Consider the following 27,636-nt stretch of genomic DNA (forward strand, 5'->3'; position numbering starts at 1 on the left):
CCCCCCCGTGTCCCCCCCCCCCCCCCCACATGCCCCCCAGGAAAAGGGGGGACAAAATTAGACCCCTGGATATCCAGGGGTCCAAAAAAAACAACGAATAAAAGCGGGGCAGGACATGGTCTGGGCCCCGGGCTGTGCCCTGAGGCAACCGGAGGCTGGGTCCTCCACAGAGATGCTCTGGCTGCCAGAGCGTCTCTGTGGTTCGCCACAGTGTGCTGGCACACTGCCATGCAGGGTAGGCAGTGTGCCAGCAGCAGGGCTCCAGTGCCAGTAAGTAAGGGGTTGGGGGGCTGGAGGAATGGGGAGGGAACCATAGTGGGGGGACCTGCGCTGGCCCTGCAATCAGGGGATTGGGGGTGCAAGTAGGGGATGGGGCCAGGAGGGACAGCCGTTGCGGGGCCTGGGAGAGTGGGGTAGTGGAGGGGGGCAGCCATTGGAGGGGCTGCAGGAGCTGGCAGGGGATGGAGCCAAGTGAGGCAGCAATTGACAGAGGGTTTGGGGGAGCACGTAGGCCCTTCAGGGTGGGGGGTTAGCCTCTGCAGGAGCCATTTGGTCCGTGGTGGGGGGGGCTGTAGCTCCTGGGGGAGTAGCAAAACATATAGGTATTTAGAATTAATTTTATGATGATAGAGACACTGCTAGGCATCCAAATTGCTTTAACGCTGTAGATATATCAGTAAAACATGCCCAACTGATCTCTCTCTCTTCTCTCTTCTCTCTCTAGTGGTCTTTTGTTTTAATCATGGAGATGCATGGATTTCGGGGTATTTTACAGAGTGACTTCAGGATTTTTTCACCAGGGATTTTTCAGTTTTCCAATAGGGAGCACCAAAGTTCCTGCTAGGGAGGCCAGTGGTAGGACCCTGCCTGCTCAGAGCTGGCATGTTGGACCCAGCTGAAGGTGGCTGACCTCCTGGCTAACTGGAGCCAAGAGGACATGCTTTGACAGTTCAAAACAGGCCACCACACTGGGAACATCTTCCGGGCAACAGCTGCCCATATGGCTGGGCAGGGGCACACATGGCCAACACTGCAGCCATAGCCCACTGGCAGCTGGCCCAGAGGGCAGATGCCTCTAATGGATGTGCAGGTGCGCAGCAGGTCACAGCCAGGCAGCAGCCCTCACTGCCAGACTGCTGCAGTGGATAAAGGGTGTTGTGTGCACAGGGCATACAGCATGACTTCAAAACAAGCCAGAATCATACAAAGAAACAAGCACACACACAGAAGTTAGACAGTCCTGCAAAGGTTAAGGTGTTACCAAGTTTCAGAGTTGCTCAAGGTCAGTCTGGTGGCCTGCCCGGCTGACCAAGAGAGTTGGAGTCAGGTCTTGTTGGACGCGCCCAAAACTCCTTCTTGCAGGTCTAAAAAGACCCAAAGCCTTGTCTTTGTGTTCATTCTTTATAGTAATAGCTGTCCATACCAGCCTATGGATTCCGCTGAGTCAGACGCGAATGCCATCCTTCTTGTCCTGTTGGCAGGCTGGGATTGGTAGGTCATAACCTTCTGGCTTTGTGGTCTGTAATCTTCAGGGGCCATCACTTGCAGTCTTCAGCCATCAGGATTGTGCATGATTTAGTGTTTCGTAATCCTTCACTGCTGACTCGAGTCCACTGTAGCCCTTAACCATTGAACCACAGAAGGCTATTTTCACCTGTTGCAAGAGGGCAATCTTCTTCCATCGCGGCCACATACGTCCATCATTCATTCTTTGTTCTCTATTTCCACGCAAGCCTACACACACCAGACATACCACAGACCCTTACACAGGCATTCTCCTTACACTAAATTTAAGTTCTAAAGTCATGAGTCAAACATGTCTAAAATCATGGGACCAATCTCAAATACATTTTATGCTAAGCAATAAGAAATGTGAAATAGATGGTTAATTCCAAACACTAATAATGACTGATTAAATTATAATCAATCATAACAAGATTAACTTTATTTGAATGGTTAAATATGTCCTTATATAAAAAGAGAAATAACAAAATAAACAGTCAAAACAATTATAGTCAATAACAAGATAAGCAGTCAAAGTAATCACTGCAATACTACAAGGGTGCAGGGAACTCTCAGGGTTGCTTCAGCAGTCCAGCTGGCACAAGCGGTAGTGTCCTCAGGTACCAATTGGCTCTGCCCCAGAAGCTTCTGAGAGCAAGTGGCCCTGAGCTACTTGCCAGGGCAGCTTTTTGTACAGATGGGGACAGGACAGGGCAGCTTTTTATACTGCTGGGGACAGCACAGGTGTTGGCTCTGGGCTCTATCTCCCTCTGGCTGCAGATCTGGGAGGAGCCAGGCAGGGTTGTTTTGTCCCAAGTGGCACAATTTGCTCCACAACTAAGTGCATGTCCGAGCATGTGCGCTGAAGCAAAAAACCCCGGCTCAAATTTGCACTGCTTCTATTTGAGCTGCTGCAAGCTCAGGTGCTTGCATGTGTGGATGCACCCAAAGGGATCTGTGATAGATCCATTACTGAGAACCACCGCTTGCATACTATTGTGGAGCAGGCAGAGGATGGTGACAAATTTCAGTGGGTTTCAAAACTTCATAAGGACCTTCCACAATGCTTTTAGCTGACAAGAGTCTAAAGCTTTCTTGAGGTCAAAGAAGGCCATGTAGACAGCCTTATGTTGTTCCCCCCATTTCTCCTGCAGCTGGTGAGCACTGAAGATCAAGTTGTGCCTCTTGATGCCCTAAATCCACATTGAGATTTTGAGAGGAGCGCTTCAGCAAATGGAAGGAGATGGTTCAGGAGGGCTCTTGCAATGATCTTTTCTGTGGTGGACACCAAGGGGATCCCTCTGTTTCCACAGTTGGACTTTCTCTTCTTTCTTGAAGATTGTCACATGATCCTTGAGGTCATCTGGGATTTCTTCATCATTCCAGATCCTTAAGATGAGGGCATGAAGATATGATGTGAGCTCCATTCCCCTCTGTTTAAAGATATCTGTGGGGATTCCATCTGCTTCAGATGCCTTGTCATTTTTCATCTATTTGATGGTTTTCTTCACCTTGTCAAGGGCCGGAGGCATTCTGAGATCATCTCTGACTGGGTGTTGTGGGATGGAGTTGAGAACAACCCTCTTGTCAACAAGAGAGTCTCGATTGAGAAGGATAGGATAGGCTTCATCAACCATCTTCAGACACGCAGGTAAGACAGTCATGGAAGACAATCATACTTTGCTGCAAAGGATCGCCAGAGAAGATAGTTCTGTCTCTCTGTAGGTGTCAGTAATTATGTTTGCATGGTACAAGGTGTGTACTTTGGTCCATAAGGTTTGCATACCAGAGGTACACTTTCATAAAAAAGGATGGTTCTTTCCTTTAGGAGGAGCTTAGGTATTCAAGTAGCATTTTCTATTTAAATGAAGACCCCCTCTCAAAAGGTAGAATCTTTGAAATAAGACATCTTTTAAAGTATGATCAGGGTAAATATTATTAACACTATGTTAAAACTATGTCATTATCACAAGTAGCATAGCAACAAAAGGTGAGAGTGAAAGCATCCTCTATATTTTACTTTAACTTAATGCAAAGGTATAACAGGCTAATATAGGTGTATATCACAAGTTAAGTTGTTCCATACAAAAATAAATGAAAAATCAAATAATTTTATGTTAGTTGTGTCTCTTAGTTTTTTATTGTATATATATCATCAAATTAAAGGGATTTGGGGTTTTTTTGCTATGTATAATAGAGTAGACACATGAATTTTAATCCCAAATGCACGTAATGCTAAATACAAGTAATGCAATCAATTGATCATGCTAACTGTTTGATATTGTTTAAGTATACTTCTGTTCTTAAATAAAGAGGAATGTAACATGCACAATATAAACGGTTCATTTAGTTGGTGTTTCAACTGAAACCCTATGTATTTAAAATTAACATTTAAGTCCTTCATGTATGTATGTCAATAAAGAAATTTAGATGAACTGAGTTTCTGCCATTTTGTGTACTTTTAGAAACAACTTGTTACTCTACAACTAAATATGTCAATATATGCCAAAGCTTACCTGTGGTATTTCCTTTCAAATTGTGAAGATCTGGAATGTTCTGTGTTTTGTTCTGTTGTGAATTAAACTTTGTTTAATTTATGTTAGAAATAGCTCTGCAAAGTTTAAATTTTAGTTTTCTGACCAGCTGGCCTAAATGTATTCTGTTCTTTTTGTTTCTTTTGATATTTTTATCGTGGCATCCTTGTAGGCATATAAGTAAGGAAAGGCACATAGCCTAGGGGAAAATGAAATACCACTATACTTACTAGGTAATTTCTTACCATTTATAATAACGTGTATTATTTATCGACAGTCTGGCCTTTTAACAAAGAAAAATAGTCCTATGTTTAGATTTCCACTGCAACAAACAAAACAGCTGATATTTTAATGAACAACATACTGAGGGCCATGCAGGACATAAGGCGAATTAGGCAGGGTACAAACTGCATATCTTCTATTTAGATATAGGAGATCTCCCCAGCCCTGACAATTAGCTGTACTGATCAGGCAAGCAGACAGACAGAAACAGAAGGAGACCATTTGTATCAATTTGAGTAACAGAAGTAGTAATGAAGTAAAATAGCCATACCATGTAGTTTCACCTCCATATTGGATTAGACTGTTTCTAACTTGTGGTGGTTTCATTTCCACAAAAACAAATAAATATATGTACACTGTTTAACAGAAGCTTATTTTCTGTTGTTTACAAATTAAGTGCAAAGAAATAATAACACTCCTAACCCAGAATTTTTTTAGGAAGCCTAAAACATTCTCTGGACATACAAACAAATTTGAATCTTGCAACCTGACAGCTTTGTTTAAACACTGAATACGAGTTTCCTTTCATGAAAATCTTTTCAAAGTACAGCAATTCAGCTGTGAAAACCTGAATACATTAATGATGACAAAGAACCTCTCGAATGAGCCAACATTTGTTTTTCGTTCTTTTATAACGTTTCCTGATGAATTGCACATATAAAAGTGTTGCAGGTTATTTTAAATTTCCCTTTGATAATAAATGGCTTCACTGTTTACCTTTTTTCATTTATAGTATCCCATTATTACTAATCAACTTTAATTATTTTTAACAGAATGATTGCAAGATGTTTTTTCCCTGATTGTGGAAAAAGTCATGGACCCAATCCTGATCTCATTAAAATTAAAGGTGAAGTTCCAATTGTCTGAAATGGTAACAGGGTTAGTGCAGTCTAGTTTAAGTGAGTGAGAGTTTAGGCCTAGATTTAAAAAACTGATTAGTTACTTGGGGTGCTACCTTGAGACAGCAAAAATAGAGATTAGTTCCAGAATTGGGTGGTGAGCACTTTCTGAAGATGTAGCCTTTACAAAGTATTTGAAGTTAAGTACCCGTAAATTACATTTAAAAAAAAATCTTGTCCTTAAGTTTACACCTAAGAAATACAAAAATAAATCTTTGCTGTATTCAGTGTCTTGTCTAAACATGTCCAGGTTTACCATAGAAGTTCAGTGGTAAACCAACATAAGGAAGGATTCAGACCAAATGGGATTATATATACCATCTCCCTTGTTGTTCCTTCCCCACCTGCATTTAGGTTTAGTTTGGTATGTATTTAATTTAATAGCTTCTTATTGATAAGATATATTTCCAAATGAGCTATGCGAGTAATTTGTGATTTCTATTGAGCTGCTTGAAACTTGAATAAAATTTAATAACTACACTTTATACAAAGTTAAAAGTGCTGTAAAGCACTTCTGTTAAAGTTTAGCAGATCAGTGAGTCATTCATAAGTATTCCTATTTAGCTTTTTCATTGTTAGCTCTGTGCAGCAGGAATCGTCTATCTGTAATGTCTGATGTGCAGTAAAAATAAAACAAAGCCATGTAACCAATTAGACTTGTTTTTATTTTTTGTGACTAGCACACAAGACTTTTGATGCAGTTTCCCTTTAGTATATGTGATCTATTCATCATGAAAAATGTCTTTGTTATTCCTTAAATTAAATACCAATATTTTCATATTTATGTTGGTTTTGTTTAGCATCTATCTACTTAAGTGGCCCCATTCCCATGATACTTGAATACATGATGATAAACAAAAGGATTTATTCATATCATATTCATAGGAAAGGGAAGAAAGTTATCTCTATTGTGCACATGTGGATATGAAATACAGATTAAATGACTTACCCATGTTCATACAAACAGTTTGGGGTAGGGTCAAGTGCCAAATTAATATCTCCAAAGTCCTCATACAGTACCTTAACCAGAAGACCATCCTTTTCTTGCAGTTGTTCTCTGGACCAGTTTTACTGAGGCAGCGTATACCTAAAACTTATGGTCACATTATTCATATGGTTTAGAAGTAAATTTGGGGGGATGGGGGTTTCTTCCCCCCTGGAAAACTCTAAGGAGGATTGCAACAAAGTATTTACTCAAAGTCTAGCAAATTCAACTGAAAGCTCTTACTAACTGCTACAAAGCAACGATTTTAGGAATTATTTGTGTGTGCAACAGAATTAGAATATTTTTTTTAAGTCTGTGCTTAATTTAACTGCTAGACTGTTACAGTTTGTTGCTTGAGTAGCTAACTGGTGTTCTGGTTAATAAAATGATCTTGACCCCCCTCCCCCTTTTTTTTTATACAAGTGACTTTCACCAATTTTTACTTAATGTAGTATCTCTGTTAGCTGTAGTCAAATCCTGAACCAATAGAAAACAAGTTCCAAGTTGTTTTAGGCAAGATATAAATGGGCTGGAAAGAATATGGTGATGTCCTACAAGATATTTGAAATTCCTTCATGCAGTTTATGGTGGAGGCTATTTTTTTTTTCTTTTCAATAAAGAGATATGGTCATGTAATCCTAACGTGTGTGTATTTGTTCGTGTATATATATGTTTGTCTTTTGTGTGTATGTGTTTGTAATATGAACTGTATCCAAGGATTTCCTTTTATTATAACAGATTTAAGCAGGAGCAGTTTGGGGTTTTTTTGTTTTTGTTTTTTTTTTAATTACATTGACTGTCTGTCTTCACATATTCTGAACAAATACAGCAAAATGTTTGTCAGCTGTCATAACATGCCAAGAGCTATCCTGTTTCATTGACTGATTAATTTCAAATATACCTGCTTTTGGGGAAACGTACTGTTTTTTCTAATTTGTTCTAGTTGTGTAATAAAAATGGTAGGTACAGTATTCTGTGTTAGTATAAGAAGAGTAAAGTTTTAGAGGCCACACAAGTGGCTTGCTGTCCCTTCTTGGAATAGCATAGCTAATCAAATAGAACCCCCAAATATAAATGGGTATCAAAAGCATGATTTCCCCTAAACCTGTAAATATTTAGACCTGACAGGTCATGATAGGCAATGAGATCATTGCCATTCATGTTTTGAGGATCAATTTGTCTCTGGGCTAGACGGATGCAATTTTTAGGTTTGGAAAACATTAGCCAACTTTTATTTCATTGTTGTCTCTCTATACCGCCATGTTTTAGCCCAAATGTTCAGAAAACCAAAAATACTGCACACAAGGATATTCTATCAAGTTTCTTAAGATATTTTTATATGTATTGAAGTTTAAAGTGAGCATCTAATAGGTACTTACAGAGCAACCCAGTTGTTAAAACTTAATGGGTAGGGATAGAAATCACACTCATACTGGTAAAAGTGATCGTAAACTGGTTCAAATCTGTAACGCAACAGAAGTTTGGTATGTGTAAACCACTTTCAAAATAGCTGAAACTGGTTTATGATAAACTTTGATGGATGTAGTACCAGACTTAATTGATTTACGCTAAATTGGTTTATTGAATTTCTGTCCAAGATTTTTTTCAGATTCAAGTAAACTCTCAGTCCCACAGGATGTTTTGCACCTCCCCTGCAAACCCCCCCACCCCTTCCTTTCTTCCGCCCTCCCCCCCACCCCTGCAGGGTGGGCAAGTTATCCTTGGCCTAAGCTGTCTGCTCCACCCAAGCAGGGAAGCATGCTGTAGTGCCCCCTGGCTTCTGGCCTGGGCCACTGCAGGTATGTGGCTGCATTTCCAGAATCAAAAGTGAATGTCAGTTCACTTGCTTATTGGTTCAGTCTATGCAGCATAGACTAACCTGTGAAGACAATCAATTTAGCCTCAGGCTTTTAGAGCATCTGTACTTAGCCTGTAGGTTCACTGTGTTGCTAATTACTGTGGGTTCAATGAATCTTGCAATTTATGTAATTCAATAACATTTTCTTGTTAAATATGTGAGCATTTAGGTACAATTTGATGCAAATAGAGAACTTACACTTTTGGTTTTTTGCATAAATGGAGGTAGAAAGGTTAAAAATAGAAGCCAATATACGTTAAATAGAAACACCTTTACAAAATAAATACTTTAATTTTTTATTATTATTTTTAGGAGCTTATTTATACTAATACCTTGTGGCCAAATTATTGCATTTGGATAGTATAGTGAGGGGCAGCAATATAAAACTCTGTGGTAGAAGTAATACCCAAGATGGTTTTGGACCCTTCTTATACATATCAGTGGGATTTGTTAGCATGTATTTACACTAAAAGCAGTGATTATGTTTGGATTTATTTTGGAAAATTCAGCTGCCTATTGAAAACTATTATTCTTGGCCTTCCCAGAAGTTAAAATGCACAAGCTTCAGCCAGATACAGCATTATAATAGGGTGAACTGAGAATTTGTCTCTAATGAAATTGGCAAATCACTCTTAGGAAAAGGTATAGTATGCATCTGTATTGTTTCCATGGTAAATGCAATTGCATGGATTTTGCCATATGTCATGTATTACATATGAACATTTCTTTGGTAAAAATGTTAGGTTTTTGGTTGTGGAGGGATGCCTCTTCCATATTTGTATCACTTGAAATTCTTTTAAGATACTGTGGGTGCTCTTGTTTACTTTGTACTTTAAAAAATTAAGAGCTTCTTTAGAAGATGGGGAAAAAACCATAAATCTGCCCATTAGCTGACATTTCTACCTTGCACTCAAATGAATTCTCATCAAATTTGATTTCCTGACTGGTGGCCAGAACAGATGTTATCTTAATGGAAAAGAGAGTCATGTTGAGCCACGTAGCCACCTCCAAATTTCTGTGACCCAGTGCTTGTTTTTGTTATAGAAGTATGATGGAAAAGTCGTTTTAAAACACATTCTTTGCAAATAGTAGATAGAGTTCCACACTTACTTCTTGCTAGGTTGGTGATTGCAGTATTATTAACCATGTAATTAAGATGTTGTTTCATTAAAGATAAAAGCATAAATGGGGATTGTTTAAAAATAATACACATCTGACTGGAACCTCCTTTCCAACCTGAAAGAAACAAGACATATAAGACAGAGGTATTTAAAAAATCATCAGTCTTCTTTTAGGTGTTTAATTAATGCACACTCAATTCTGAGTTGTTACTTTTAGTACTTATTCAAAATTCTTAAGTTAGATCCAGGTGAAGAATCTAGCTTTTACTTGAATATTCTGAAGTTAAAATTCAGCCTTCTGTGAATTTGAACCCAGGACAAAATGTATCTACTTAGTTAAATAGAGATTTATAATGAAATAATGAAAATATTTTTCTGAAAGCAAAATGGTATCCTTAAGCTTATAGGCATTATCAGTTAAGTCATTTTAAAATAAAAAAACCCCACACACGGTAAAAAACAGAAACAAGAACCCAGCCCCAAAACTTTGTTGCTCCATCACTAAGTTTTTGCTTGAAAGTTGGTATCAAAAACTGACAATGAACAGGGTGAAGCTGTTCAAATGTTTAGTTTTTTCATGAAAACATGCATTTTGTTTGTAAAAAATAGTTATAAGTGAGAATCAGAAATTATTTCTGGTTGTGAAAAACATGCTATAATTTTTTTAGCACATGTAGGCCAATACTATTTTACTACATAGGCTTGCTGTTATTATAGAGAAACCTTCTTTAGTTTAAGATCCTTATGGAAAAATGTATTGGATGACAGAATTATAACATAAGTGACATCTACTTGGAATATATATATATATATATATTCTCATATGTATTGTTTTCATTGCCCTAAACTATATCTCAGAATAGAGACATGAAACTTTTAAATAGACACTGAAATACTTATGAAAATGAGTGAACCTTTATTTCATTCTATTTGTAATGCTGTGTTAATAAAATATTTTCCAAGTTATGTTTTTCTCTCTTTAAAATACTGTGAAATAGAAATTAAATGTCAACAGGTATTTGCTTTCTCTTTTTCCCTTAAAAACACCATCAAATATCAAAGTAGAGGGTGGGGATAGTTCGGAAAAGTTGATCTGAAGAAGGGCTCTCTCCAGGACTGTTGGACAGTCATGATCACTTTTATCACTATCAGTACGAAGGCAGGCCAAGTCTGCTCTGAAGTTTCTATGACAAGAGTGCTGTCAACACTTCCTGGGTCTTACGTTTTTTGTGAATTTAGACTCCTATAGTCATGGTTTTGCTTCAGTAGAATAAAAATATTAGATATGGGTTGTCTGAATTTCTTGGCATTATGCAAATTGGTATGATTATGGAGGAACTTAATGCACTGGCTTGTTTAAAATATGGTCATGTGTTGGATATAAATTAAGTCTTCTTTAAATATTAGTTTGTGGTCTGGTCATGACCAGAGAATAACCTTTTTGTGAAATAATAGATTTTTGTTCATAACTTAGTGACAGCTTGTGTACATTTATATAATAAAAAGTATTTGTTTGAATGCTTTAACCTATAGTTATCCTATAAATTGTTCCCATTTACAATTTTTGTCTTTATTTTAGTGAAGTTACTAGAAAGCATCATGGTTGGGATTTTTAATCCCAACCATGGCTCTTAGACCCTGTTCTGTGGCTGTGTGTCAAATAAATGATAAATTCTAAAGGGCATCTTAGTGAAGAAAAACTTAATTTCAAGGCAAAATTCTGATGTTTACAAATTACACTCTTCAAACTTTGCTTAGAGGTAGGGAGGAGTGTTTCAAATATAAGATGGTTAACTAAAATGACTACAAAAGCATGTAATCTTCCATTTTAGTGCATTTCGTCTTCTGAATAAGTTATGTTCTAATAAAAATTAAAGAGCAAGTTGCATTTGGAAGATCAGGTCATCGTAATTCATTGACATTAGGCCACATAACTGAATAATGTCTTACTTCAGTGAAATACATCAAATGAGATCAACAATTATGACTCATAAACATGCCTCGCAGGCATAAAACAGCAGGGAATTAGCATGTGAGGCTGATAAATATGCATGTAAATAAGCTCCCAAAGGAATAACATGGGTTTGATTGATAGGTTTAGAATTGGAACATATGTAAACCCCTTTATTCCTCATTCTGGTGTAGCTAAGTAAAGATGCGTTTTACTTGTTAAAAAGTTTCAATAACTTTGTAAATCTTAATGTCACATCTCCTTTTGTGTGTGCGCGCACGTGTATGTGTACGCATGCGCATGTGTCAGTTATGAGATTAATTGAATTGTCTACGGGATAGATGGCCTTCCAAGTAGTATTACAAAGTATCATAGTCTATGTGGATGTGAGGTGGAGAAAGAGCTAGACCTTTTAGAAAGATCTATGTTTTAGAATTCTCTTTTTCATTAGTAGATTGTTAGTATTGGGTAGAGACAAGTATATTTATTAATATAAATGCATTTTGCCCTGAAGATTCACTGGTTCTATTACAGTGACTTCCACAAGTGCTGTTAAGTTTGAGTGTAGCAGCAATTCCTTATAAACTTGCAGTTTGGGGAAGTCTTATTATTTTGTTTTATTGTAGGCAACTTTAACATAACATAGTGGTATCACTGTGACTGATAATGAGCATACATGTTTATGCTGAGCAAAAACTTAGCATTGACTTCATCTTAACATTGCCTGAAATAAAATAAGGTGGTTGGAGGGACAAAATGGGGTGGGAAGGAGAACATCCTGCCTTGCAAAGCAGAGACCAATTAGTTCAGTGGCATTGACCTGGCATTATACTTTGTGGTCTGTTGCCATCCCTAGTTGGTGAGTAGTACATCAATGCCAAAACATTTTCAAGTATTAGGTGAGAAGATTACCTGATCCTGGATTAGAAAATAGTGAAACTAAAATAACTTTAGCTCAAACTACTGTATCTCTGACCCCACACATCACATTTAAAAGCACATTGGTATTTGCAATGATGATAAAGCAAGTAATATTGCAGATGTAGAAACTCCTGTATACAATGTCCTCACTTTTGTGTAGTATCAGTCACTTTCTTAGCTTAGCAGTATGATAATATGTTTCCTGTAAATATCAGATCTGGTTTGTGCATAGATAATGTCAAGTAGTTATTTAAAAAAATTGAGATATTACTAGTAGCTTTCCAGAGTGCAAATACATTTAAAAATAGGGAGCGGAACATTTAAATCCAGAAAATATTTAAAACAATTTATTTTTTAAAAGTGCTCTTTTTCCTAATAGAAACAGTAAGTAAAAATATTAACCCTTAATGTAGTAAGAAATATGTCTGTAGGATGGTGAGTGCTAATGCAACTGATCAGACATTGAATTTGCCCTGACAGTGCATCTTGCATTATTACTTAAGTACTAGTGAAACAGGCAGATTTTGCTATTGCACTACAATTTCTTAGATATTATATAATTAAAAAACCTGTTTGACCATGTGTGCAGTTTGAAACATGCCCTTTTTGGACTAAAATGTTCTATATTGTTTTGTTTGGCAAAATCTTTTTTATGTGTAGGAAGCTTGAGCAAAACTTTTGAGGGAAGTTTTTACCTGTCTAGGTTTTTCAAACCTAGAGACTCCCTGCTTGACTACAGAACCCAGCAACATTAATTGTGTTTTCTTTAATATGAGTTGTAGTAGTATTGAAAAGCCTCGAGCAGACTGAGGGAATCCCATAAGCAGTGTAGACACATAATACAGTCCCTATAAACATAATAAGGTAGCCTCAGGCAGTCTCTGTTCCAAAAATACAAACTTCATAATTGAATACATAGCAGATGGGTAACATCAACAAATGACAGACTGGAAGAGAGGCTTATATCCGGTCCTCTTCCTAGACTGCCTGCAGGATTTGAAAGTCTTTTGGAAGAGCTTTTGGTAATGGAGAGAAATAAGCAGACCATTAACAACAACCTTACCTCACTATATATAAAGGACTCAGAACTTCTAATTGTCACAGAAGTTGCCTAGATAACACTTGGACCTCCAAGAAAGAAGCAGAATGTAAAACTAGAATTGTGGCACTTGTTTTCCAAGAGTTGTCCTTTTATATTAGAAATTATGGGAGTCTTGACAGCTTAGTGAAAAAAGAGGAGAGAAGATATCTGCTAAGATGTTGTCACTATCTTCTTTGACAGCTTGCCTTGAAATATACAGTAGCCATCTAGTGCAAAACTATCACATGGCACTGGAGCCATCTGCAAGCTGTTGCCTATAGTAGAATCTTACATTCCTAAATAAGCTAATTGTAAAAAAATGTGTGTAATATCCCCTGTGTTACCTCTGGATTCCTTCTAGTGAAGTTTTAGGTTAGGGTAGGATGCTGAGGCTTTACTAGTTGCTCTGGTAAATGCCTGCTTTCTGTCAGAAAGCAATTTAAGTGCATGTTCATCTTGCTGGGTTTCTTTTCAGCTTTTGATACTGTTAATCACATGCAGCAATTCAGGAATATCTAGAAGATCATAAAAATGCTGTGAAATGGCCCAAGTTCCTCATTTCAGCAAACTTGACAGGTTGTTATAAATGTCTGTTACTCCATTTCTAGAATCCTTCCTCCATATCCTTTCCCATAATCACCTCTTAGAGAAACTGGCCAATTGTCGCCTTGGGTCCTCCACGATCCACTGGCTGGAAAACTGGCTCCGGGGTCGGACCCAGAGGGTAGTAATTGATGGAAGTCACTCATCGTGGTGTCCTGTGACCAGTGGGGTCCCCCAAGGCTCTGTCCTTGGACCCATACTGTTCAACATCTTCTTTAATGATGTGGACACTGGAGTCAGAAGCAGACTGGCCAAGTTCGCTGATGACACCAAACTTTGGGGTGACCACAAGATGAACATGAGCCTGCAGTGTGATGCTGCGGCTAGTAAAGTGACCAAAACGCTGGCTTGCATCCATAAATGCTTCTCAAGCAAATCCCGGGACGTCATTCTCCCCTTGTACTCGGCCTTAGTGAGGCCGCAGCTGGAGTACTGCGTCCAGTTTTGGGCTCCACAATTCAAAAAGTATGTGGAGAAGCTTGAGAGAGTCCAGAGAAGAGCCACGCGCATGATCAGAGGTCAGGGAAGCAGACCCTATGATGACAGGCTGAGAGCCCTAGGGCTCTTTAGCCTGAAAAAGCGCAGGCTCAGGGGTGATCTGATGGCCACCTATAAGTTTATCAGGGGTGACCACCAGTATCTGGGGGAACGTCTGTTCACCAGAGCGCCCCAAGGGATGACGACTAGGTCGAATGGTCACAAACTACTACAAGACCGTTTCTTTACTGTCCGAGCCCCCAAGGTCTGGAACAGCCTGCCACTGGAGGTGGTTCAAGCGCCTACATTGAACACCTTCAAGAGCAAACTGGATGCTCATCTTGCTGGGATCCTATGAACCCAGCTGACTTCCTGCCCTTTGGGCAGGGGGCTGGACTCAATGATCTTCCGAGGTCCCTTCCAGCCCTCTTGTCTATGAAGTCTATGAAATCATATTATCCAGTGTACGTGAATCAATGGGTAAAATGAGTTAGCAATAGGCAGATAACACCATGATCTACATCTCTTGGCAACTATTAGTTTGTCAGTCTGCTGTAATGCAGATAGTCTTCACATTGGGGGAAAAATTGTAGACCCACCAGAAGCATAAGTGTTCTTTGAGGACAAAATGCATACCTCCCAGTATCTTTTAAAAGTTTGTTATAAACATATTAAGCATGTTCAGTTGTTTGCCTACTAATTTCCAAAAATAAAAGAACGAGTTGCTGTGACACTTTTGGAAGTATTTTCAACATAGCTCCCCTTTGCATGAATATTATGTTTGAAAAATTACATGCTTTTATATATAGATGTGAAAAAGTATTTGGTGGGGGGGTTCTAGCATCATATCTGGAATTTAAGCCAACAGATGATCAACACGTAGAGAGCATGTTTCAGTTAATTTGCAGTTTTACCTTGTACATGATCACATTTTTCCCAACTTCTCCAAACAAAGTAAATGGACAATAAAGAATTGTAAAAGAACCGTTATTTGAATCGTGCATAAAGAGCCATTTGGATGTTAAAGTTGCTAATCAGATATAGATACATCTCTCAAGGGAACAGAATAGCGTGGGTAAACTATACAACAACTATTATCGTCTGCTGTTATGTACTAATAGACAAATGTCTAAATATGGAATAGATGTTGAATATGTGGTCTGGTGATGATAGCAAGGTAGGAACAGATGACCTAATGTATGTTTAACTCTAACTCTCTCATACTCAAGTCTTTTGGTAAAGCTTTTCTTGGCTGAATTGACAGTCCATCATGAACCAACCAATTTATTCTTTTTTCTTTTCCTTATAGTTTGTGTTCTAGAAGTGACTGTTGGTTATAAAGCTCTGATTTGGTTGAATGTAAACTAGGTTTTTCCAGCATTCTGAGCCATGTGTAGTTTTTTCTTCTCTCTTGACAAAAATGTCCTCTAAGTACTTATTCAAACTTAGTGTCATTTTCTGATGAAAGCTTAAAAACAATGGATTCTAATAATGTGCTAGATGTAAACCTAGTCACAGCACAGTGTATTAAAATATAGTGTGCAGTCTTAACTCTTAATTTCAGTCCATTAACAAGCTGATAATGTCACTTTATTGCATTTCTCTGTTATAAATGTAAATGTAAAATGGTTTTTATTTCTGTGTGTAACAAGCATCATAAAAATCTTTGTTTTGGTAAAATCTTGATTCACCCTTTAATATTCTTCACTGCCTTATTTTCTACTACTCAAACGATTTGTAATTTATCTCTCTCAAACGGTTCCCACTTGGATTTCTCATGCACTGAAAAGTCAGATGCCTGACATTACTGTGTAAAGTTAAGTGCTTGGGGTTAATGAATGGCATTAAATTTTATGAGGTCATGTCCAGTAGATGTTAAAAGAAGCTTAAGGGAACTTTATCACTGATAGAAATTAACAGTTGGCATGAAAGAATGCCTGAGGGAGTTCAATTCTAAGTAAAAATAAAATTGGTGGTATAAAAACTAAAATATAGAGTCATCGTGACTAATGTAAACATTTTTGTTAGTTAATTGATTATGTGTTGCCATAAAAGAAATCGGACTTTGCCATTTGAAACGGAGAGAGATTGTATTTGAAAGCAATTAATGTTTCTATTCAAATAAAATAATAACCACATCATGTACAATATTTATATTCTTTCAGTAAACGTAACCTTCAAAGCTGCATTTATCAAATAGTTTCCACTTATTTACAGTAGGCTTTTCTTTGGCCAGAATGTTTTTTTCCAAGTGGTGTACATTATTTCTAGGGTGACAAACTGATTAAAAAAATTAATCGCAGTTAATGAAGTAAAAAAAAAAGTTGCAATTAATTGCAATTTTAATTGCACAGTGAAATAATAATAGAATAACAATTTATTATAAAAGACCGGAATGTGGCGGCTCCGATTCATGCTGGCAGCAGTGGAGTGAGTGCAGCCCTGGCATGAGCAGGAGGGAAGAGGAGAGGATGCCTGGGGCACCCTCCATCCTGAGCTGGGGCTCCAGCACTGTACTGGGCAGCCTGGCAATGCCCCTGCTCCCCACAGAGCTCCCCACCACCCTCAAAGGTCTCCCTGCCCTCTTCACCCACTGGAGGGGCAAGCAACTCCCCCTGCCCTGCTGCATCCCTGGTACCCAGAGAGCTTCCAATCACCCTCCCCATTCTCGCTGCCATCACCGCCACCTCCAGGCTTCCTAGTGGGGCTGCAGTACCAATGCAGAGGAACTGCAGGCCATCCCGGGTGCGGGCTCTGGGCAGCTGCAGCAAGAAGCACCCAGCAGCGACAAAAGGGATGGGCTGCTTTTCCCCCATGCTAAGCAGCAACTTTTGCCCAGCTGCTGCCACTACTGCCACTGTTTAGCATGGGTGGGCTCTGGAGCAGGTGCACGGCTGGCTGGGGTCAGGGCTATGGGCACGGGTCCCAGTTGGTCTGGAGCATGATTAATGCTCATTAAAAAAAATTAATGCGTTTGTTTGTTTTTGTGTTAATCATGTATGTTAATTGCCATTAGCTGACAGCCCTAGCTATTTTGTTTTATTAAACATTTTTACTTGTGCACAACTTCTGCTGTGAACCTACATGTGGAATGTGTGTACTCCAGGTTTGTTTTAGGGAGTGATTTGCTGGGTGATATGAAGAAGAAAGGGTCTAAATGAATTTATGCATAAAGTATACTTATGTGGGGAGGTATTTGCTAATTTCCCTATTATTTGTATACTAAATATTCTGTTTCCTATCCATTACAAGGACACAGAAGGCTTGTGCTAATACTTATTATCTTCCTTACTCAATGTATTCTTGATTACAGCAGCCAACATTATGCATAGTTACTCTTCGACTGTACCACCACTTCCAGATTATTTTTGCATTTAAATATAAAATCTAATGCATTCTATACATTTTTCTGTCATCCGTAATTCAAAGTTATTTGAAAATTAACTATGCCATCAGGTGCTTAGTGGCATTCTTCAACTCTCCTCTTCGCTCCTCAGACAATCTTCTTTCAGCAGCAGAGACACTATACTCATTTTTTCTGTATGGTTTACTACTACATAAGGTTTTCTGCTTTCTTCTATTATTGTATAAACTAAATCATCTTCCTTTTAAGGAACCTGAATATAATTGTTGTCTGCAAGAAAAATCTAGTCATACTTGTCTAATTTACATATTAAAAGACTCATATTTCTTACATCTCCAAATACTCTGTACAGGCATCCTTACTTCTATTCTAAAGTACCAGTAAGTATTCACACAAGTCACTGTCCTCCCAGGAGGTAATAGTAAGAGTGATTAACAGAAATTTACTACATGGTGTGGTGTGTACTTCTATATTTAGTTCTTTCTGTAGTCTCCTTTTAAATATATTAGATGTATGTGTATGTGAATATACATCTAATAGGTGCTCCAGAGCTATTCTCTGGTAACTGAATATTTTCAAATATTGTTTTGGTAAATGCATTCTGATTCCAGTATTCTGCTACATTCATACTGTGGCAGATTCCATGTATGTTCTTAAAAGCTTTCAACTCATAGACTTCTAAAATATACTGGTAATACATATACAACTGTTCTTACATATTTGCATCATTCACAGATCCTATTTTGACAGTGCCACATGCCATTCTCATAAGTAAGCTGAAGAAATGTGGGCAGCTAGAACTACCAGTAGGTGGATAGATAATTGGTTGAGTAACTGCAGGCAGAGTTACTATAAATAGACCTATGACAGATTGGCAGGAGGTCTTCAGTGGGATTCCACAGTCTGTTCTGGGTCCAGGCTGTCATTGTTTTTTTTTTTATGACTTGGATGTAGTGGCAGAGAGTATACTGATAAATTTGCAGATGACACAAAGTTGGGAGGGGTTGCAAACACTGTGGAGGATTACATTTAAATTCAAATGGATCTTGATAAATTGGAGAAATGGACAATAGATGACAATGAAGTTCAACAAAGACAAATATAGTGTTATACAAAGGGAAGGGAAAACAAATACTGAACAGGGGGGATATCCGGCTTGGCAGTAACATGTCCAAGAAGGAACTGGGGGGTATGGTGGATCACAAAGTCAATGTAAGTCACCAATATGATGATATTGTAAGAAGAACAGATGCACTTTTGGAGCTGACCAACAGAAACTCAATATGCAAGACCTGACAGTGCCACGCTGCTTAGTGCCAGTAGGTGTCAGCTTGAGTACTTGTGACCAGTTTTGGTTACCCTATTTTAAGAAGGATATAGAGAAACTTGAGAGGGTCTTAGAGGTGAGCAGTGAAGATGATAAAGATGAAAGCAAGTCATCTAAAGAAAGCTTGAAGGAACTAGGTATGCTTAGTTTGGAGACGGGGGGATTAAGGAGGAGACATGATAGCAGCTTTCAAATGTTTGAAAGGTTATTATAAAGGAGGAGAAAAAAATATAATTCCTCCTTGCTGCATAAGGCAAAGCAGATTTTTGAATGAATCGTAGAAACAAACATCCTAAGTGCAATAAAAGTAGGACAGTAGAACTAACTGTCTAGTGAACTTGTGGAATTAGTTTCATCAGAGTTTAAGAAGTTCCCTGGCTGGCACCCTTCTAAGAGTTTACAAAGAGCAAATCCTGTATTTATGGGGTTGGACTTGGATAACTCTCAGGTTATATTAAATAAATATTTTATTTTGCATTTGACCTAGCACAGAGATGGATGGGTATTAGGCCAAGTCATGCCTGACCAAGGGCAAATCATACCTGACCAATCTGATTTACCTTCTATGAAGAGATGATTGGCTTAGTGGATATGAGGAGAGCAGTTTGGTGGATGTGATATACCTTGACTTGAGCAAAGTTCTTGATAGGATCTCCCACAACTTTCTCACAAGCAAGCTAGTAAAGTACAGGTTAGATGAATGGACTCCGAGGTAGATAGAAAACTGGCTGTATCATTGGTTTTAAAGGGTTGTAATCAATGGTTGAGATCTAGTTGGCAACCAGTATCAAGCTGTGGGTTGGTCATGGGGCAGATTTTTGTTCAATATCTTCACCAGTGGTCTGGATGATGGGATGGAGTGCACCCTCAGCAATGACACCAAGCTTGGGTGGGGAGTAGTAGATACACTGGAGGGTAGGGCTAGGATTCAAAGAAACCTAGACAAAATTAGGACTGGAACAGAAGAAATCTCATGAAAATCGATAAGGGCAAAGTCCTGCACTTAGGATGGCACAATCCCGTGCACCAGTACAGTATGTGGACTGACTGGCTAAGCAGCAGCTGTGCAGAAAAGGACCTGGGGGTTACAGTGGACAATAAGGGGGATATGGGCCAACAGTGTGACCTTGTTCTAAAGAAGGCTAACAGCATACTGGACTGCATTAGTAGGAGCATTGCCAGAAGATTGAGGGAAGTGATTCCCTTATATTTGGGCTACATCTAGACTAGTGTGTCCAGTTTTGTCGTCTATTCCCCCTCTCCCAACCTACAGAAAGGATGTGGACAAATTGGAAAGAGTTCAATGAACAGCAGTAAAAATGGTTAGAGGGCTAGGACACATGACTTGTGAGGAAAGGCTTATTTAGTCTGAAGAAGAGAAGACTGGGGAGGATTTAATAGCAGCCTTCAACTACCTGATGGGTGCTTCCAAAGAGGATGGAGCTAGACGGTTCTCAGTGGTGGCAGATGACAGAACAAGGAGCAATGGTCTCAAGTTGCAGCAAGGGAAGTTGTGCTTAGATATTAGGAAAAACATTCTCACTTGGAGGGTACTAAAGCATTGGAACAGGCTACTTAGAGGTGTCACAACCCAAGGGTGTGATTTTTGTTTTGTGTGTGCTTTGGCACCACTGAATTATTTTCCCGCCAATTTGTAGCTTTCTTTGCAGTGTGCATTTCTTCTTTGCAACTAAGAAATGCACGTTGCAAGGAGTTCCCGCCATTTGTATTCTAATTCGAGCCCCATTATTGGCTTCCGTTAAATTATTCACGCGTGGCGGCTAGCGATTGGCTTGCTAGCCGTATAAAAGGCTTGAGTGGTTTCCGCCCAAGTTGGAGGACTCCACGAACACCAGGAGGAGGAGACTTCACGTCTTGTGAAGATCTCTAAGCGCTGCGGAGCCTATTGGACCCAGCGTATTCAAAGAAGGCAACAGAGGTCTGATCAGCCTCTAGCCTCTCCCCGTCACCGAGCGCAATCCTCGACGTATCCCTCTTCCCTGTGCGCAAAAGGATCCACGGAGCCTCGACAACTCTGTGGGAGTGAACCGAGTACTGTCGGAGTCCTCAAACGAGGATTTAAGCGGAGCTTTGCCTGGGAAACTGTCCAGCCTACACCGCGACCATCTTCGGTGTAAGTAAACAATCTTGAATCAACCATTACGCGTCTGTGCCTAATTCTAGCGTGTCGCCTGCTTTCTCCGACCCAGCGTGCCTGGGCTGCTGGCCACAGCCCGCACGGCACGAAAAAGGGCCTGGATCGCTCCCGGCCCGCACAAGAGGCTGTAGAATTTCCCTCCTTAGAGGTTTTTAAGACCCAGGTAGACAGATCCTTGGCTGGGATGATCTAATTGGGGATGGTCCTGAGCAGGGGATTGGACTAGATGACCTGCTGAGGTCCCTTCTAATTTTCAATGTTTTTTTTAGTTTAAAAAAAAAAAGTGTAATGCAGATATTTTGGTTACATTTTTCTGGGTTATTTTTTATTTTCCACAGGGTTCAACTACTAAATACAACCATTGATATGTTTAGCTTTTCTTTCACATCAAGAAAAGAGAAGCCATCATGTACTGTTTTTAATTGTACGTGTAAGAGGTAGGGCATGATGTAGTGATACTTTTTTGTCTGTTGTACCAGGTAAATGGTAATCACTTGGAGTGGCTTCTAATGTTGAGGTATGTCTGAAGATGGAGGAGTGGAAGGCAGTGTGATGAGTCTGTAGATTGCTTTTAAAAATGGGCTCCCTCTGCAGTAGTTAGTTTTGTCAAGATGACGGTACTCCAGTGGTGGCAGGAGCACTACTGAAGTGGCTGGGAATCTTGTTGATTTTCTTTTGATACACTAAAGTTGAAGGGTGATATGTATGGAATTAGCTACCAGGTATTGAGTATAGCTTATTCTTTCTTATTCTAATGATAAGTTGTAAAATATTTCCTTTTTTTAATAACGCACTGGATTTTTGTCTTACATTTGAAACTGTCTTTGACAGTGAGCTCTCTACTTAATTTTCCCATATCCAATCCTAGTTGATCAGTACAGTGTTTTTAATAAGAGATCAAGATTCTTCCCTGGCTTAAGGTTTGTTTGCATGGACTTTGGATGCAAGACCTCTGTCTAGGACCCCTTCCCGTATGACCTGTAGTCCAACTCTCCCTTCTGGGACTAGCTCTCACCTTGAGTCCTAATCCATGAACTAGTGCATAAGCTTCTCTGTGTTTTAGTATACAGCAGCACTGTTTCTTTGGTCTGTCATTGCTTCCTAGGCTTACAGGCCTGGGACCTTTTATAGCAATGGGGTCTTGACCCCACTACCTTAAACGTCCAGGACAATTTTGGTCCCCAGCATAATTCATTACCAGCCAGTGCAATTCCAACTTTGAGGATCGCTTGCAAGGTAGCCATTGCAATGGAGAGTCTCTACTTGTTAGAATATAAGACCTCAGCATGCTTTGCAAACTGGAAGCTGGCCTGCAGTCATAGAAATAGCTGCATAGAGAGAACACAACTTACAGTGCTAGAGAAATTTTGTCATTCAAATTCTTTTTGAAAAGTATTCAGCAATGAATGAATGGTTTAGTGAAAAACTGTGGCAGGCCATTGATTGAAGCTAGCTTGTTGTCTGAGAGTGGTTCCATTTCAGCACCAGAGCACTTAACAGTTCTTTTATTGTTAGCAATAAGCTTGCCACCCTTTTGGATTTCTAGGCCAGAAAGGAGAGGAATGTAGAAGGAAAACAAACCCTGGATTAAAAAATGTGTTTAGTCCAATACAGGTGCACAGAAAAAGCCCCCAGTGTCAAGTTGAATTCCTAAATTGTATGTACACAGATTTCTGAACTCTTTGGAAGGCTCACTAGTATTAGTTACAGAGGTATGAGTTTGATTCAAGATCTAGCTCGTCTCCAAGTCCATTTTAGTGACTTATACATTAGGCTTAATTTCCTGTAGATGGCATCAGTTTCTTTAACACATAAGAGTTTTTAGCTATCAAATTTTGGGGTTTTTCATCTTGGCCATTTAATAGCAATCTAATCTTGGCAAAGTAGTAAGAAGGCAAAAACTTTCTGTTCTGTCCAATTTTCAAACTTTTGGCTCCAATTTTATTAGATTGAGTGGGGTATAATTATTATTTAAAATTCATACTGCATTTATCTGTGATTTAAGTATCAAGTAGTAGGATTGTATCTATCTGCAAAATACAAACAGAAGTATAAATAGAGTATAATTGAAGAAGCATAAAGTACATTAACGAGCCATCCACGTACTTGAATATAAAAAAAAAGTGATATGTTTTTGTTGCAACCAATGTAAAAAGTCTCCAGAGACCACCTCTTTACCCTGATGTCTAAAATGGTTGCATGTCTAAAATTAAGCAAGGCTATGTGACCACTGCTGTCTCGGGAGGATGCTGAGTCATTAACTCTCGTTTATTACATCTTGGCTGGATTATTGCAATTTATTGTTCACAGGCCTTTCAAGCTGTTTACCTTATAAGTTAAAATTAGCTGCGGCTTTTTGGATGCAAGTACAAAGTCACTCAGCATTTGTATATCAACCTATAGCAATTCTTCTAGGCTGTTTTTAAGAGTTTTCTTTCTATGCATATTATAATTATTCATAGTCTTGTCTATAACAGTAATAGACCTCTTTGTTTTGTAAAATACTCGTATGAACTCTGAGGGCTCTCTTGAGGTTTAGAGGTGGCTGTAATTTATTGAGTATAGACAATCTCCTTTTGAGGCTGCATGTAGATGCTAGGCTAAATGCATCATGGTATTAATTGATGTAAATCTTACTGAAGTCTCTAGGTCAAATTCAGCAGTTACCTAAACACTAGTTTGTTACACACTGTAAATGATCAGCGATAGCAAGTATAACTGGCACCAGTAGAATACTCTGTGTTGTGTTAAAACTGAGTTGCTCTCTAATGGACTGAAAAAGGGGCCCCAGGAAAAGCAGATATAACTAGAAGGATCAAAGAGGGCATAACATGCTTCAATCCCTTGAACTTCTGCTTGCAGCAGTCTCTGGATGTCAGTTGTGCCATAACCAGACCAAATTCTGATTGGCTTCAGTGGATTTGTGTTCACTTATGCCAGCCAGCATAGAATGCTTGATCACTGTTACTTACCCCATTGTTCCATTTCCACTCATCTTCATCTACTGTTGAATTTGGCCTGGCCTGTGTGAAATTAAGGGCTCAGGGTAAATGAGTTCTGGATGTGTGTTGGTGTAGAATTGCTGTATCCCAGCCACTTGAGTATTTTTCACAGGCAGACCCCAGAGTAGCTTATCCTTGTAAAAATAGGATTCATTATTCTACATTTAAATTTTTTTAATTGAATTTTGAAAAAGGAAGGCAAGCTAATGGATCTTAGTAAATGAATAAGAAGCAGTAAGGAAATATTTTATAAATATCTATCTCTTCTCCACATATATTACTTTATGAATTGAGACATTTATTGTTAAATGAACTGTTTTGAACACCCTTTCTCCTTTATATATCTGGCTGCAACTTCCTGTGGTATTTTGTGGAGCAGTTGTTAGATTTTTTTCTATTAAGAAAAAAAAAATTATAAGGCTCAAACCACTATAAAATAAACAAAAAATTTTGGTGATCTGATAAGGGTGTTCCCAGATCTATCAACTTACTTATAATGGTACCTCTGTTTTGATTTAGTTTAAACTCTGTAGGCTATTCTTTAATTAAATTATTCCAAAATTATTTTTTTGTTAGAGAATATATAGTAATCCATTTTGCACCTGCATATTGTTGTGATTGTATAGGTATAAGACATAACAAAATGCTACCTCAGTCTAGCAAACTTAACAGTCCAGAAGTTTTAGGATATAATGTGTCTAAATAAACAGTTCTTTCAGAGATGTTTTTCTTTTATAAATGTAAAACAATGGAAGGTTTTTTGTGGGTTTTTTTGTGCCCCGTCTCCCTCCACCATATTGCTCACCAGATATGCTATGCTTCCTTATGGCTATAAACAGGCTTTCATCTTGCACTTTTGTGTCAGTCTTGCCTACCCATTTTCAAATGTCACCAGCCTCCACTTTTGCAAAACTAGTCTGTGTGGGGGTACTAAGGGATGTCTTTCTTCAGCATCTTTACCTAAAACTCAAATAGATTTAAACGGTGGGAGGGAGAAGGGAGAATCTCTCTTGCAATGGACAATTTTCTCATCGTCGTTTCCATTGAATATGAGCACATTAAACAGCTCACTATTTACGAGTTTTCGTCTCTTGTTTTGTGGCAAAGTTACATACGTTTTAACTTCCCATATGTATGTGATTACGGGGATATTAACCTTTTTTTCTTTTTAGGCAAAATATAATCATTTGGGCAAAAAATAAGAATCCAACTGCTACTAGAGAATCTCTACTAAGCCAGGCATGCAGTTAAAGTATGCGTCTGTCAGTGATGATGAACTACTTTTAGAAGCATGGGAGTAGGGAGGACAGCTTAAACTTTAAAACACAACTCAAATGTGCTCACCAAAAGTTTCATCCTTTTTATATAAAAAAAACCTTCAACAACTTGCTCAGAGTAAAATGTTCTTCAACTTTCTAGTCTAATAATTATTTTATAAATATCAGAAGTGCAGTGCACTTAATTCTTTAGCTGAAGGCATTATTTTCAGTTTCTGTACACTGCTTCAAGCTTGCTCCATTTAATCATTTTAAAAGCTTATTTGGTGTAAATTGAATTTAACACCATAGTTGCAAGGGTGTTATATAAAAGTCCAAAAAGAGCATTTGTGGCATAGGATATTGTACAACAATTGAGCTTCTGAACTGGAGCAGCTACTGAATCATCTTAAACTCTTTAGCACCCTCTGTTGACATGAACAGGTAATGTTTGAGTATATTGTGGTGTTACTCATTAGCAGGAAATCTATCAAAATACATACAACTAGAAATCAGTATATCTACTACATTTTACTTTGTGCAGATTTGTAGAATGTGTAGTATTGGTTTAATTTGGAATTTGCACTACATGTTTTGCTTTTTATTTTACCTTAGTCAAGTTTCTGCTTTAGATCAGTTGAAATAAATCACCAGTCTGTCTATAGCTAGTCTTTTTGTATTTTATTTTTTTCATTTTCGTTGGCTGTGGAGATCTTCAGAACATTGAGAACTGCATGTGTGGTTCTGTAGAAATGCAAAATTGTCTGTTCTTTTGTAAACCTTTAAATTTTCAGACTGTTCTCTTTCAAAATAATAGAGAAGCCTGGAATCGCCCATGCTAAAATTAAGAATTTATAACTGTATGGAACAGATGTTTTCATAAACATTTGCTATAATTAATTTCAACTAGGGGATTGAAGGAACAAAGCAGTTTTTCCCTCTTCAAAACTTTATTGCCTTTTCCCATACAGTGAACTCAGAAATCTTTGCCTTAATATTGTTAATGTAACAAATTCACCCCTCTCTTTAGTTCTCATTACAAGAAAAAAGCCTAATTTAAACAAGATAGTGAGTTTTGGAACAGTGGAGACGCACGCTGAGTCTAAAATGTTACTTAAAATGTATGAAAATACCAAACTTTAAAAGTCACTAAGTAATCACTTTTGAGGTCAACATTTTATTGCGTCAACTGTCAGGAGCTCTTGACTACTAGAATAGTTTTGTGTGAATCTGATGCTCGCTTATGGAGTAAATAGTCTGCAGGACTTTCATCTGTGAAGAGTGGTGAACCTTGGTGTTACAAAAAAGCAAAGAAGTCTTATGGCATTATATATACTTTTAATGCATAGTAAAGTGCTTATTGTATATTGTTTACCCCTTTATATGCTCAATAAAGGTCTGCAATCTGCTAAGTTTTTTTGGGGGGGGGGTTTGCTTGCATTAGGTGGAGAACACATTTTTGACTAAAAACATTCTTTGAATTTGTGTTGTCATTCATTCAGAGAAAGTGTTTTGGAAGAGTACATTTTAGGATCAGAATTTTGTTGCTCTTATAAAACAGAAAAATATTTATCATACTTTTTTCTCTCATCTTTAAGTAGAAATGTAGATATAGTAAAAAACAGATTGCATGTAGTCTCTGAATGTAGTAAAAATATTGTTTAAGATAACCTCTTTTTTCTACAATTTTTTTAAAGTTTTAAAATAAGCAAAGCTTAATTGTTCTACACCTGAAAACTCCAGTGCAGCTGCAAGGAATTTTCAGCAAACTAGTATTCTTGACTGATCTGTCATCTATAAAATGTGCAAAGAAAAATAGGTAGCTGTCATTAAAATTACATTTCAGCTTTCAATAACCATTTAATGAGTAGCGTAATTATATAAGTATGGTACCTCAAGTACTTCACTCAATAATTAAAAATAATCTCATCTTTAAAGTGAAAGCTCTATAATTATTATTTGACTTAACCAGGACCACTGTTATGATCTCCAGTGGCACCTCAGATTGTTCAGAGTGGTTTGAAAGTATAAATTAAAATTGGATAAATCATTAAATTATTAAGCTTTAAATATGCTAAAAATGAATGTAGTGCAGTATTTGAAAGTCATGTTATATGAATTTACAACTTAAAATGTCAGCAGATACTTGTTACATTTTTCCTTGTCTCTGATATAAATATTGCATTTATAAATGTGTGTTTATAGAACTAAACAGAACTGTTCTACAGTTTAAAAATAAAGATATTTTGAAAAAATAACTTTTAAATTCATGTAAAAATAAAATGTTAAGCTAGGTGCAAACTTGTCAGCAGGA

At 38.1% G+C, this 27,636-nt stretch overlaps 1 protein-coding gene across 7 annotated transcripts in view; it reads left to right on the forward strand.

Annotated features, from left to right (window-relative positions):
• TBC1D5 (TBC1 domain family member 5) overlaps positions 1-27,636 on the forward strand; it is a 519,218-nt gene that overhangs the window by 242,104 nt on the left and 249,478 nt on the right. For 2 of the 7 annotated variants that reach the window (XM_025198937.1, XM_025198936.1), the window contains one exon: positions 2,658-3,154. The exons of 3 other annotated variants lie outside the window; for them this stretch is intronic. The gene's annotated coding sequence lies outside the window, so the exon portion shown is untranslated. Of the gene's footprint in view, positions 1-1,286; positions 1,492-2,657; positions 3,155-27,636 lie in introns of those variants that run through there. 2 more of the 7 variants (XM_025198939.1, XM_025198938.1) reach the window with 2 other exon arrangements.

Source organism: Alligator sinensis, unplaced genomic scaffold, assembly GCF_000455745.1.
Source record: "Alligator sinensis unplaced genomic scaffold, ASM45574v1 scaffold29_1, whole genome shotgun sequence".
NCBI classification, from domain to species: Eukaryota; Metazoa; Chordata; order Crocodylia; family Alligatoridae; genus Alligator; species Alligator sinensis.